General features: G+C 41.7%; 1 non-coding gene across 1 annotated transcript; it reads left to right on the top strand.

The window, feature by feature from the left end:
* The first annotated feature begins 11690 nt into the window (after window positions 1-11690).
* Window positions 11691-11798, top strand: LOC148568848 (small nucleolar RNA R71). The gene has a single exon (XR_015882086.1). It is a non-coding gene; the product is annotated as a small nucleolar RNA R71 (small nucleolar RNA).
* Window positions 11799-12051: the final 253 nt, after the last annotated feature.

The raw sequence follows: 12051 nt of genomic DNA, 5'->3' as shown, positions 1-12051 counted from the left end.
CTTTTTTATTATGCTTTGCTTTGAGCGAGGTCGTCCTTTCGTGTCCGGGCTGACTTGTCTGATGACTTTTTAGTGTTCTTTATAGAACCCTTTTGGTCATCGACTTCCTTGTAGCCTTGTTCTTTTGTTTGAGCGGAGCTGTTTCCCTTTTAAGCCTTAAGTTGTTTCTCAACCTTTTGGCTTTTCTTTTGAGATCGTGCTTTGCGCCTCTTCTTGGCTGACGTTCGACCTGTAGGACTTCGCTATCCGGGCTTTTTAGTCACATTCCAACAACATTTTAGGTAGTGTTCTGACTAGGAACCTTTTCTTTATAGTTTGTTTGGATGATTTTTAAGCGCCGTCTTCGACTTGTGCTTTTGCTTTCTAGGTAGTGTCTTTTTTGCAAGACTGATACCTTTATAGCGAAGTAGCTCGGATCTTGTGGAGGTGTCTTTGTCCCTTTTTAGTGATCCTTTCTTTGGTCCGACTTCTCTTTTGGGTCTTCTTAAGTTATTTTTAGTAATCCATTTTTAGTCAGAACTCGTCAGGTCGCTTTGTATGGGTTACTTTTTATAACTTCTTGCATTAATCTACTTCTATCACTTTCACCTTGTCGACTTTTTGTAATCAGATGATGAATTTGGTTTTCACCTTGTCGACCTCTTCGTAATCGAACGATGAATTTGGTTTTCACCTTGCCGACCTCTTCGTAATTGGACAATGAAGTTGGTTTTCACCTTGCCGACCTCTTCGTAATTGGACGATGAATTTTTGCGTTTTATGAGCTTAGATTAATGCGTCTTGGTAGGAAACTTTTTAGGGAATCTGAAAACTTTATTCAAATGATAATAAAAGATAGAAATATGAACGAGAGTATATACATATGAGTGCTTACCCTACTAGATCTCGGCCTAGTGCCTCATTAAAAAACCTTTTCAGGAAAAAGAGTGCACCTTGACCCAAGATCTTTTACTATTTTCTAACTATAGTACCTTCTTAGATTACAAGCGTGCCATGACCTGGGTAGCTCTCGTCCCTCGAGGTCGGACACCTTGTAGTAACCTTTTCCTAGTACCTCTGTTACTCGGTATGGTCCTTTCCAATTAGCTGCTAGCTTTCCTTCTCCTGACCGACCTGCTCCGATATCATTTCGGATTAAGATGAGATCATTGGTGGTGAAGCTTCGCTGGACTACCTTCCGATTATATCTCAGAGCCATTCGACGCTTTAGGGCTTCCTCTTTAATCCGGACTCTTTCTCGGACTTCTGGAAGTAGGTCGAGCTCTTCCCTTTGAGCTTGGGAGTTGGTATCTTCATTAGAGAGGATCATTCTAGGAGATTCTTCTTCTATCTCTACGGAGATCATTGCCTCCATTCTGTAAGCAAGTCGGAATGGCGATTCCCCAGTAGTTGAGTGTGGTGTTGTCCGATATGCCCATAGGACTTGCGGGAGCTCTTCTGCCCAAGCTCCCTTGGCGTCCTGTAACCTCCGTTTTAACCCGGCCAATATGACTTTGTTGGCAGCTTCCGCTTGTCCATTGGCTTGTGGGTGCTCTACGGAGGTGAACTGGTGCTTGAATTTTAGATCAGCTACCAAATTTTTAAAGCCTGTGTCAGTGAATTGAGTACCATTATCTGTGGTGATGGAGCATGGGACCCCAAACCTAGTGACAATGTGTTTGTATAGAAATTTCCGACTTCTTTGGGTTGTGGCATTAGCTAATGGCTCTGCTTCAATCCACTTTGTGAAGTAGTCTATACCTACAATGAGAAACTTGACTTCTCTGGACCCTTGTGGAAAAGGTCCAAGGAGGTCGAGCCCCCATTTTGCGAATGGCTAGGGTGAAGCTATATGAGTTCTTCAGGTGGAGCTATATGGAAGTTGGTGTGCTTCTGGCAGGGTGGGCATGTCTTGACAAACTCTGTTGCTTCCCTTTGTAAGGTCGGCCAGTAGAAACCAGCTCGGAGTACCTTTTTAGCAAGTGCTCGTGCTCCGAGGTGATTGCCACACGTGCCACTGTGGACTTCTTCGAGAACTTCCTTGGTAGTGGAGGTCGGGACGCATTTTAGGAGAGGTGTAGATATCCCTCTCTGATATAGGACGTCTTGTATTATGGTATAGTACTGAGCTTCTCGTACTAGCCTCTTTGCCTCCTTTTTGTCTGCTGGGAACGTTTCTAACTTGAGGTAGTTGATTATGGGAGTCATCCATCCTTGATCCTGTCCTGATATGGCTAGGATCTTTTCTTCCTCCAAGGTTGATGGACTTCGAAGTGTTTCTTGGATGAGACTTCGTTTGGTGCTGGCTAGTTTTGAGAGTGCATCAGCTCGGGCATTCTGCTCTCGAGGTATGTGTCGGACCTCATATCCCTTGAATTGTCTGAGCTGTTCTTTAATCTTATCCAGATATTTTTTCATAGTGGGATCCTTAGCTTGATAGCTCCCTTCTATTTGCGAAGTGACTATTTGGGAGTCACTAAAGATGTTCAGTCTTTGAGCTCCTACTTCCCTAGCTAGCTTCAAACCAGCCAGTAGTGCTTCGTATTCAGCTTGATTATTTGAAGCAGGAAACTCAAACTTTAAGGAGAGCTCGAATTGAGTTCCCTGATCGCTTTCTAAAATGACGCATGTGCCACTTCCGGCTTTGTTGGAGGAGCCATCTACATAAAGGCTCCATTTCGTGGGAGTGCCCGGGGTGTCAGTATACTCTGCGATGAAGTCGGCCAGGTACTGGGATTTGATAGCGGTCCGAGCTTCATACTTGATGTCAAATTCGGATAACTCGATAGCCCATTGTAGGATTCTTCCTGCTAAGTCCGTTTTCTGCAAGATCCCCTTTATGGGTTGGTTGGTCCGTACTCTGATGGTGTGAGCTTGAAAGTATGATCGGAGTCATTGGGAAGTAAGTATGAGGGCGTAAGAGAACTTTTCTATCTTTTGATAGTTTAATTCAGCCCCTTGTAAAGCTTTACTAATGAAGTAGATGGGTTGTTGTCCACTTTCGTCTTCTCTAACTACTACTGATGCTATTGCCCGACTTCCTATGGCGAGGTATAGTATGAGCTCTTCACCTTCCCGAAGTCGAGTAAGGACAGGTGGTTGCTCCAGAAATTTCTTGAAATCTTGGTAGGCTTGTTCGCATTCTGGGGTCCACTCGAACCTCTTTCCCTTCCTTAATGTTGCATAGAAGGGGAGAGATCTTAAGGCTAATCCAGCCAGGAACCTAGATAGAGCCGCTAGTCTTCCATTGAGCTGTTGGACCTCTTTTACACAGGTCGAACTTTTCATGTGAAGTATAGCCTGGCACTTATCTGGGTTTGCCTCGATTCCCCTTTGGGTGAGCATGAAGCCCAGAAATTTGCCAGCTTCTACCGCAAAGGTGCACTTTGCGGGATTAAGTCGCATACCATGCTTTCTTATGGTTTCCAACACTTTGGTGAGGTCGGCTATCAACGATTCCTCTCTTTGTGTTTTTACCAGCATGTCGTCCACGTACACCTCCATTAGCTTTCCGATGTGGTCGGTGAAGACTTTGTTCATCAGTCTTTGATAGGTGGCCCCTGCGTTCTTAATTCTGAAGAGCATAACTATATAGCAATAGTTTGCTTTTGGGGTTAAGAATGATGTCTTCTCTTGGTCGGGTTGATACATTGGAATCTGGTTGTATCCCGAGTAAGCATCCATGAAGGAGAGGTATTGATAGCCTGACGAAGCGTCGACTAGTGTGTCAATGTTCGGGAGTGGGTAGGGATCTTTTGGGCAGGCTTTGTTGAGGTCGGTGTAATCTGTGCACATCCGCCACTTCCCGTTTGACTTTTTGACCAACATCATATTGGCTAGCCATAATGGGTATTTCACTTCCCTTATGAACCCTGTCTCCAGCAAGGCCTGTACCTGCTCCTCCATAGCCTGCGACCTTTCTGGGCCGAGCTTCCTACGCATTTGCTTTTCATGAGCGGATATTTTATACGCTTTTTGGGGTTAATTTCATATAGTTTTTAGTATGTTTTAGTTAGTTTTTAGTTTATTTTCATTAGTTTTTAGGAAAAATTTATATTTCTGGACGTTACTATGAGTTGTGTATTTTTTCTGTAATTTCAGGTATTTTTCTGGCTGAAATTGAGGGAGCTGAGCAAAAATCTGATTCAGGCTGAAAAAGGACTGCTGATGCTGTTGGATTCTGACCTCCCTGCACTCAAAGTGAATTTTCTGGAGCTACAGAACTTGAAATGGCATGCTTCAAATTGTGTTGGAAAGTAGACATCCAGGGCTTTCCAACAATATATAATAGTTTATACTTTGCGCAAGGATAGACGACATAAACTGGCGTTCAACGCCAGTTCTCTGCCCAATTCTGGCGTCCAGCGCCAGAAAAGGATTAAAAGTTGGAGTTCAACGCCAGAAAGGGATCCAAACCTGGCGTTGAACACCCAAAATGGCCTTATGCACGTAAATTGCTTAAGTCTCAGCCCCAGCACACACCAAGTGGGCCCCAGAAGTGGATCTCTATACCATCTGCTATAGTTTACTCATTTTTCTGTAAACCTAGGGTACTAGTTTAGTATTTAAACAACTTTTAGAGACTTATTTTGTATCTCATGACATTTTAGATCTAAACTTTGTACTCTTTGACGGCATGAGTCTCTAAACTCCATTGTTGGGGGTGAGGAGCTCTGCTGTGTCTTGATGAATTAATGCAAGTATTTCTGTTTTCCATTCAAACATGCGTGTTCCTATCTAAGATATCCATTCGTGCCTAACTATGGAGAAGGTGATGATCAGTGACACTCATCACCTTCCTCAATCCATGAATGTGTGTCTGACAATCACCTCCGTTCTACATAAGATTGAATGAATATCTCTTAGATTCCTTAATCAGAATCTCCGTGGTATAAGCTAGATTGATGGCGGCATTCATGAGAATCCGGAAAGTCTAAACCTTGTATGTGGTATTCCGAGTAGGATTCAGGGATTGAATGACTGTGACGAGCTTCAAACTCGCGAGTGCTAGGCGTAGTGACAGACGCAAAAGGAGGGTGAATCCTATTCCAGCACGATCGGGAACCTCAGATGATTAGCCGTGCTGTGACAGAGCATTTGGATTATTTTCACAAGAGGAGGGGATGTAATCATTGACAACGGTGATGCCCCAACACACAGCTTGCCATAGAAGGACGTGCGTGCGTGAATCAGAGGACGAAGGAAAGCAGAGATTCAGAAGACAAAGCATCTCCAAAACTCCAACATATTCTCCATTACTGCATAACAAGTAACCTTTAACCCATGCTCTCTTGTTTGTTCGCAATTCAACTGATAAATACAATTGACTTCCTGACTAAGAATTGCAAGATAACCATAGATTGCTTCAAACCAACAATCTCCGTGGGATTCGACCCTTACTCACGTAAGGTATTACTTGGACGACCCAGTGCACTTGCTGGTTAGTAGTACGAGTTGTGAAAAGTGTGATTCACAATTTGTGCACCAAGTTTTTGGCGCCGTTGCCGGGTATTGTTCGTGTTTGGACAACTAACGGTTTATTTTGTTGCTTAGATTAGGAAAAATTTTCCTTTTTAGTTTAGAGTCTCTTATTATTGTCGTGTTAAAATTTTAGAATCCTTATTTTCTTTTTTAAAATCTTTTTCAAAAATAATTTTTCTATTAAATCCTGTGCCAAACTTTAAGTTTGGTGTTTTCTTGTTGATTTTTCTGTGTTTTTCGAAAATTTTAGTTTGGTTTTCTAAAAATTTTAAGTTTGGTGTTCTTCCTTCATGTTCTTGTGTTCTTGTGAGTCTTCAAAGTGTTCTTGAGTTTTCCTTGTGTCTTGATCTTAAAATTTTTAAGTTTGGTGTTCCTTGGTGTTTTCCCTCCAAAATTTTCGAAAACTAGGAGCATTAGATCTAAATTTTTCTCTTTCCTCACTAAATTCAAAAATATCTTTTCTCTCTATTTCTAAAACAAATTTTCGAAATTTATTTCTAAAATTCAGATTTTTTTTAAATTTAAAATCTTTTCCAAATCATATCTTTTTCAAAATAATATTTCCTAACCACTTCCTCTCTCCTCAATTTTTCGAAAATCTTCACCATCTTTATTTATCTTTATCTTATTTTCAAAAAAAAATAAATAAATAAAAATATTTTCTCTATTTTACATCATTGGTGGACGAAAATGTGTTCCATGTTCTTTGTACTTGTGTGAGATTAACAATATATAATTGTATTGAATCCTCATTGTGGCTCTATGTGTGGACACAACTCCGTTCAACTAACCAGCAAGTGCACTGGGTCGTCCAAGTAATACCTTACGTGAGTAAGGGTCGAATCCCACGGAGATTGTTGGTATGAAGCAAGCTATGGTCACCTTGTAAATCTCAGTCAGGCGGATATAAAATAATTATGGAGTTTTCGAATAATAAATAAAAGAATAGGGATAGAGGTACTTATGTAAATCATTGGTAGGAATTTCAGATAAGCGAATGGAGATGCTTTTCGTTCCTCTGAACCTCTGCTTTCCTGCTATCTTCATCCAATCAGTCTTACTCCTTTCCATGGCTAGCTTTATGTGATACATCACCACTGTCAATGGCTACTTTCGGTCATCTCACGGGAAAATGATCCAATGCCCTGTCACGGCACGGCTAATCGTCTGGAGGCATCACCCTTGTCAATGGCTTCATCTTATCCTCTCAGTGAATAATATGCTCACGCACCCTGTCACGGCACGGCTATTCATCTGTCGGTTCTCGATCATGCTGGAATAGGATTTACTATCCTTTTGCGTCTGTCACTAACGCCCTGCAATCGCGAGTTAGGAGCTCGTCACAGTCATCCAATCATTGAATCCTACTCGGAATACCACAGACAAGGTTTAGACCTTCCGGATTCTCTTGAATGCCGCCATCATTCTAGCTTACGCCACGAAGATTCTGTTTAGGAGATCTAAGAGATACTCATTCTAGCTTAATTCATGTAGAACAGAAGTGTTTGTCAGGCACGCGTTCATAGGGGAGAAGGATGATGAGCGTCACACATAATCATCACCTTCATCACGTTCTTGGGTGCGAATGGATATCTTAGAAGCGAAATAAGAAGAATTGAATAGAAAACAGTAGTACTTTGCATTAATCTTTGAGGAACAGCAGAGCTCCACACCTTAATCTATGGAGTGTAGAAACTCTACCGTATGAAAATACATAAGTGAAGGTCCAGGCATGGCCGAGATGGCCAGCCCCTTAAAACGTGATCAAAGGATCATAAGGTAATCCCAAAGATGACAAATACAATAGTAAGAGGTCCTATTTATAATAAACTAGCTACTAGGGTTTACATGAGTAAGTAATTGATGCATAAATCCACTTCTGGGGCCCACTTGGTGTGTGCTTGGGCCGAGCCTTAACTTTCCACGTGCAGAGGCCATTTGTGGAGTTGAACGCCAGGTTTTGATCCATTTCTGGCGTTCAACTCTGGTTTTGGATCCTTTTCTGGCGCTGGACGCCAGATTTGGGCAGAGAGCTGGCGTTGAACGCCAGTTTACGTCGTATATTCTTGGCCAAAGTATGGACTATTATATATTGCTGGAAAGCCCTAGATGTCTACTTTTCAACGCAATTGGAAGCGTGCCATTTCGAGTTCTGTAGCTCCAGAAAATCCACTTTGAGTGCAGGGAGGTTAGAATCCAACAGCATCAGCAGTCCTTCTTCAACCTCTGAATCAGATTTTTGCTCAAGTCCCTCAATTTCAGCCAGAAAATACCTGAAATCACAGAAAAACACACAAACTCATAGTAAAGTCCAGAAATGTGAATTTAACATAAAAACCAATGAAAACATCCCTAAAAGTAACTAGATCCTACTAAAAACATACTAAAAACAATGTCAAAAAGCGTATAAATTATCCGCTCATCACAACACCAAACTTAAATTGTTGCTTGTCCCCAAGCAACTAAAAATCAAATAGGATAAAAAGAAGAGAATATACTATAAATTCCAAACTATCAGTGAAACAGAGCTTCAATCATATGAGCGGGACTTATAGCTTTTTGCCTCTTGAATAGTTTTGGCATCTCACTTTATCCATTGAAGTTTATAATGATTGGCATCTATAGGAACTTCAGATTTCGAATAGTGTTATTGACTCTCCTAGTTCAGTATGATGATTCTTGAACGCAGCTTCTTTATGAATCTTGGCCGTGGCCCTAAGCACTTTGTTTTCCAGTATTACCACCGGATACATAAATGCCACAGACACACAATTGGGTGAACCTTTTCAGATTGTGACTCAGCTTTGCTAAAGTCCCCAATTGGAGGTGTCCAGGGTTCTTAAGCACACTCTTCTTTTGCTTTGGACCTTGACTTTAACCGCTCAGTCTCAAGTTTTCACTTGACACCTACACGCCACAAGCACATGGTTAGGGACAGCTTGGGTTAGCCGCTTAGACCAGGATTTTATTCCTTTAGGCCCTCCTATCCACTGATGCTCAAAGCCTTGGGATCCTTTTTATTTGCCCTTGCCTTTTGGTTTTAAGGGTTATTGGCTTTTTCTGCTTGCTTTTTTTTTTCTTTCTATTTTTTTTTCGCCTATGTTTTTTTTTTTTTTTTCTGCAAGCTTTGTTCTTTGCTGCTTTTTCTTGCTTCAAGAATCATTTTTTTATGATTTTTCAGATTATCAAATAACATGTCTCCTAGTCATCATTCTTTCAAGAGCCAACATATTTAACATTCTTAAACAACAACTTCAAAAGACATATGCACTGTTCAAGCATTCATTCAGAAAACAAGAAGCATTGTCACCACATCAATATAATTGAACTAAGTTCAAGGATAAATTCGAAACTCATGTACTTCTTGTTCTTTTGATTTAAAACAGTTTTTATTTAAGAGAGGTGATGGATTCATAGGACATTTATAACTTTAAGACATAATTACTACTACTAATGATCATGTAATGAAGACACAAACATAGATAGGCACATAACATAGAAAATGAAAAACAGAGAAAGTAAGAACAAGGAATGAGTCCACCTTAGTGATGTCCTTGAGCTCTTCTATGTCTCTTCCTTGTCTTTGCTGCTCCTCCTTCATTGCTTTTAGATCTTCTTTGATTTCATGAAGGATGATGGAGTGCTCTTGATGTTCCACCCTTAGTTGCTTCCAATAATTGTGTGGAAGAAAATGTATCCCCTGAGGTATCTCAGGGATCTCTTGATTTGCAGTCAAATGTTCTACCACTGAGCTATAGACCCTTGATGGAAGCTTTTGTCTTCCCTTTCCTCTTTCTAGAGGCCTCTCTGGCCTTAGGTGCCATCAATGGTTATGAAAAAAAAACATAAAAGCTATGCTTTTACCACACCAAACTTAGAATGTTGCTCGCCCTCGAGCAAAAGAAGAAAGAATGAAGAAGATATGGAGGAGATGGATGGGAGTGTGTATTCGGCCATATGGGTGGGATTGGGTGGGGGAGAGATGTTGAATTTTGAAGGTAGTGGGTGTATGGATGTGAGTGGTAAATGGATAACAGAAGGGATGATCATGAATGGAAAGAGAGATGATGAGGTAGGTGGGGATCCTGTGGGGTCCACAGATCCTGAGGTGTCAAGGCATTTACATCCCTGCACCAATTTAGGCATGTAAAATGCCCTTGCACACAACTCTGGGCGTTCAGCGCCAGGTTGGTGCCCATTTTGGGCGTTCAACGCCCATTTGCTTCCATTTCTGGCGTTGAACGCCAGAACCATGCTTGTTCTGGGCGTTCAGCGCCAGGATGCTCCCATTCTGGGCGTTCAGCGCCAGGACTATGCTCTGTTCTGGCGTTTGAACGCCAGACAGATGCTCCTCCAGGGTGTGATTTTTCTTCTGCTGTTTTTGATTCCGTTTTCAATTTTTATATTTATTTTGTGACTCCACATGATCATGAACCTAAGAAAACATGAAAAACAATAAAAATAAGAATTAGATAAACATTGGGTTGCCTCCCAACAAGCGCTTCTTTAATGTCAATAGCTTGACAGTGGGCTCTCATGGAGCCTCACAGATGTGCAGAGCTTTGTTGAAACTCTCCAACACCAAACTTAGAGTTTGGATATGGGAGTTCAACACCAAACTTAGAGTTTGGTTGTGGCCTCCCAACACCAAACTTAGAGTTTGACTGTGGGGGCTCTGGTTGACTCTGCTTTGAGAGAAGCTTTTCAAGCTTCCTCTCCATGGTTGCAGAGGGAGATCCTTGAGTTTTGAATACAAGGGAGTTCTCATTCCATTGAAGGACTATTTCACCTCTGTCCACATCAATCACAGCTCTTGCTGTGGCCAGGAAAGGTCTTCCTAGGATGATGGATTCATCCTCTTCCTTTCCAGTATCCAGGACTATGAAATCAGTAGGTATGTAAAGGCCTTCAACCTTTACTAATACATCTTCTACTTGTCCATAAGCCTGTCTTCTTGAGCTGTCTGCCATCTCTAGTGAGATTTTAGCAGCTTGCACCCCATAGATTCCCAGTTTCTCTATTACAGAGAGGGGCATGAGGTTTATTCCTGAACCAAGGTCACACAGAGCCTTAAAGAGCATGGTGCCTATGGTACAAGGGATTATGAACTTTCCAGGATCCTGTCTCTTCTGAGGCAATGTCAGTTGATCCAAATCACTTAGTTCATTGATAAACAGGGGAGGTTCAACTTCCCAAGTATCAATGCCAAATAATTTGGCATTCAGCTTCATGATTGCACCAAGAAACTTGGCAGTTTGCTCTTCAGTAACATCCTCGTTCTCTTCAGAAGAGGAATATTCATCAGAGCTCATGAAGGGCATAAGGAGGTTCAATGGAAGCTCTATGGTCTCTAGATGAGCCTCAGAGTCCTTTGGTTCCCCAGAGGGAAGCTCCTTATTGATCACTGGACGTCCCAGGAGGTCTTCCTCCTTGGGATTCACGTCCTCTCCTCTCCTCACAGGTTCGGCCATGGCGCTTATGTCAATGGCCTTGCACTCTCCTTTTGGATTCTCTTCTGTATTGCTTGGGAGAGTACTAGGAGGGATTTCAGTGATCCTTTTACTCAGCTGGCCCACTTGTGCTTCCAGATTTCTAATGGAAGACCTTGTTTCATTCATGAAACTTACAGTGGCCTTAGATAGATCAGAGACTAGATTTGCTAAATTAGAAGCATTTTGTTCAGAGTTCTCTGTCTGTTGCTGAGTTGATGATGGAAAAGGCTTGCTATTGCTAAACCTGTTTCTTCCACCATTATTAAAGCCTTGTTGAGGCTTCTGATCCTTCCATGAGAAATTTGGATGATTTCTCCATGTTGAGTTATAGGTGTTTCCATAAGGTTCACCTAAGTAATTTACCTCTGCTATTGCAGGGTTCTCAGGATCATAAGCTTCTTCTTCAGGAGAAGCCTCTTGAGTACTGTTGGATGCAGCTTGCATTCCATTCAGACTCTGAGAAATCATATTGACTTGCTGAGTCAATATTTTGTTCTGAGCCAATATGGCATTCAGAGTATCAACTTCAAGAACTCCCTTCTTCATAGGCGTCCCATTATTCACAGGATTCCTTTCAGAAGTGTACATGAACTGGTTATTAGCAACCATGTCAATGAGTTCTTGAGCTTCTGCAGGCATTTTCTTTAGGTGAATGGATCCACCTGCAGAAGTGTCCAGTGACATCTTTGATAGCTCAGATAAACCATCATAGAATATATCCAGGATGGTCCATTCTGAAAGCATGTCAGAAGGACACTTTTTGGTCAACTGTTTGTATCTTTCCCAAGCTTCATAGAGAGATTCACCTTCTTTTTGTCTGAAGGTTTAAACATCAGCTCTAAGCTTGCTCAGCTTTTGAGGAGGAAAGTACTTGGCTAAGAAAGCCGTGACCAGCTTATCCCAAGAGTTCAGGCTGTCTTTGGGTTGAGAATCCAACCATAATCTAGCTCTGTCTCTTACAGCAAAAGGGAAAAGCATGAGCCTGTAGACTTCAGGATCTATTCCATTCGTCTTAACAGTATCACATATCTGCAAGAATTCAGTTAAAAACTGAAAAGGATCTTCAGATGGAAGTCCATGAAACTTGCAGTTCTGCTGT

The sequence above is a fragment of the Arachis ipaensis genome, chromosome B4, assembly GCF_059453495.1.
Source record: "Arachis ipaensis isolate K30076 ecotype BB chromosome B4, ASM5945349v1, whole genome shotgun sequence".
NCBI classification, from domain to species: Eukaryota; Viridiplantae; Streptophyta; class Magnoliopsida; order Fabales; family Fabaceae; genus Arachis; species Arachis ipaensis.
This window is presented reverse-complemented; position numbering and strand designations above follow the sequence as displayed.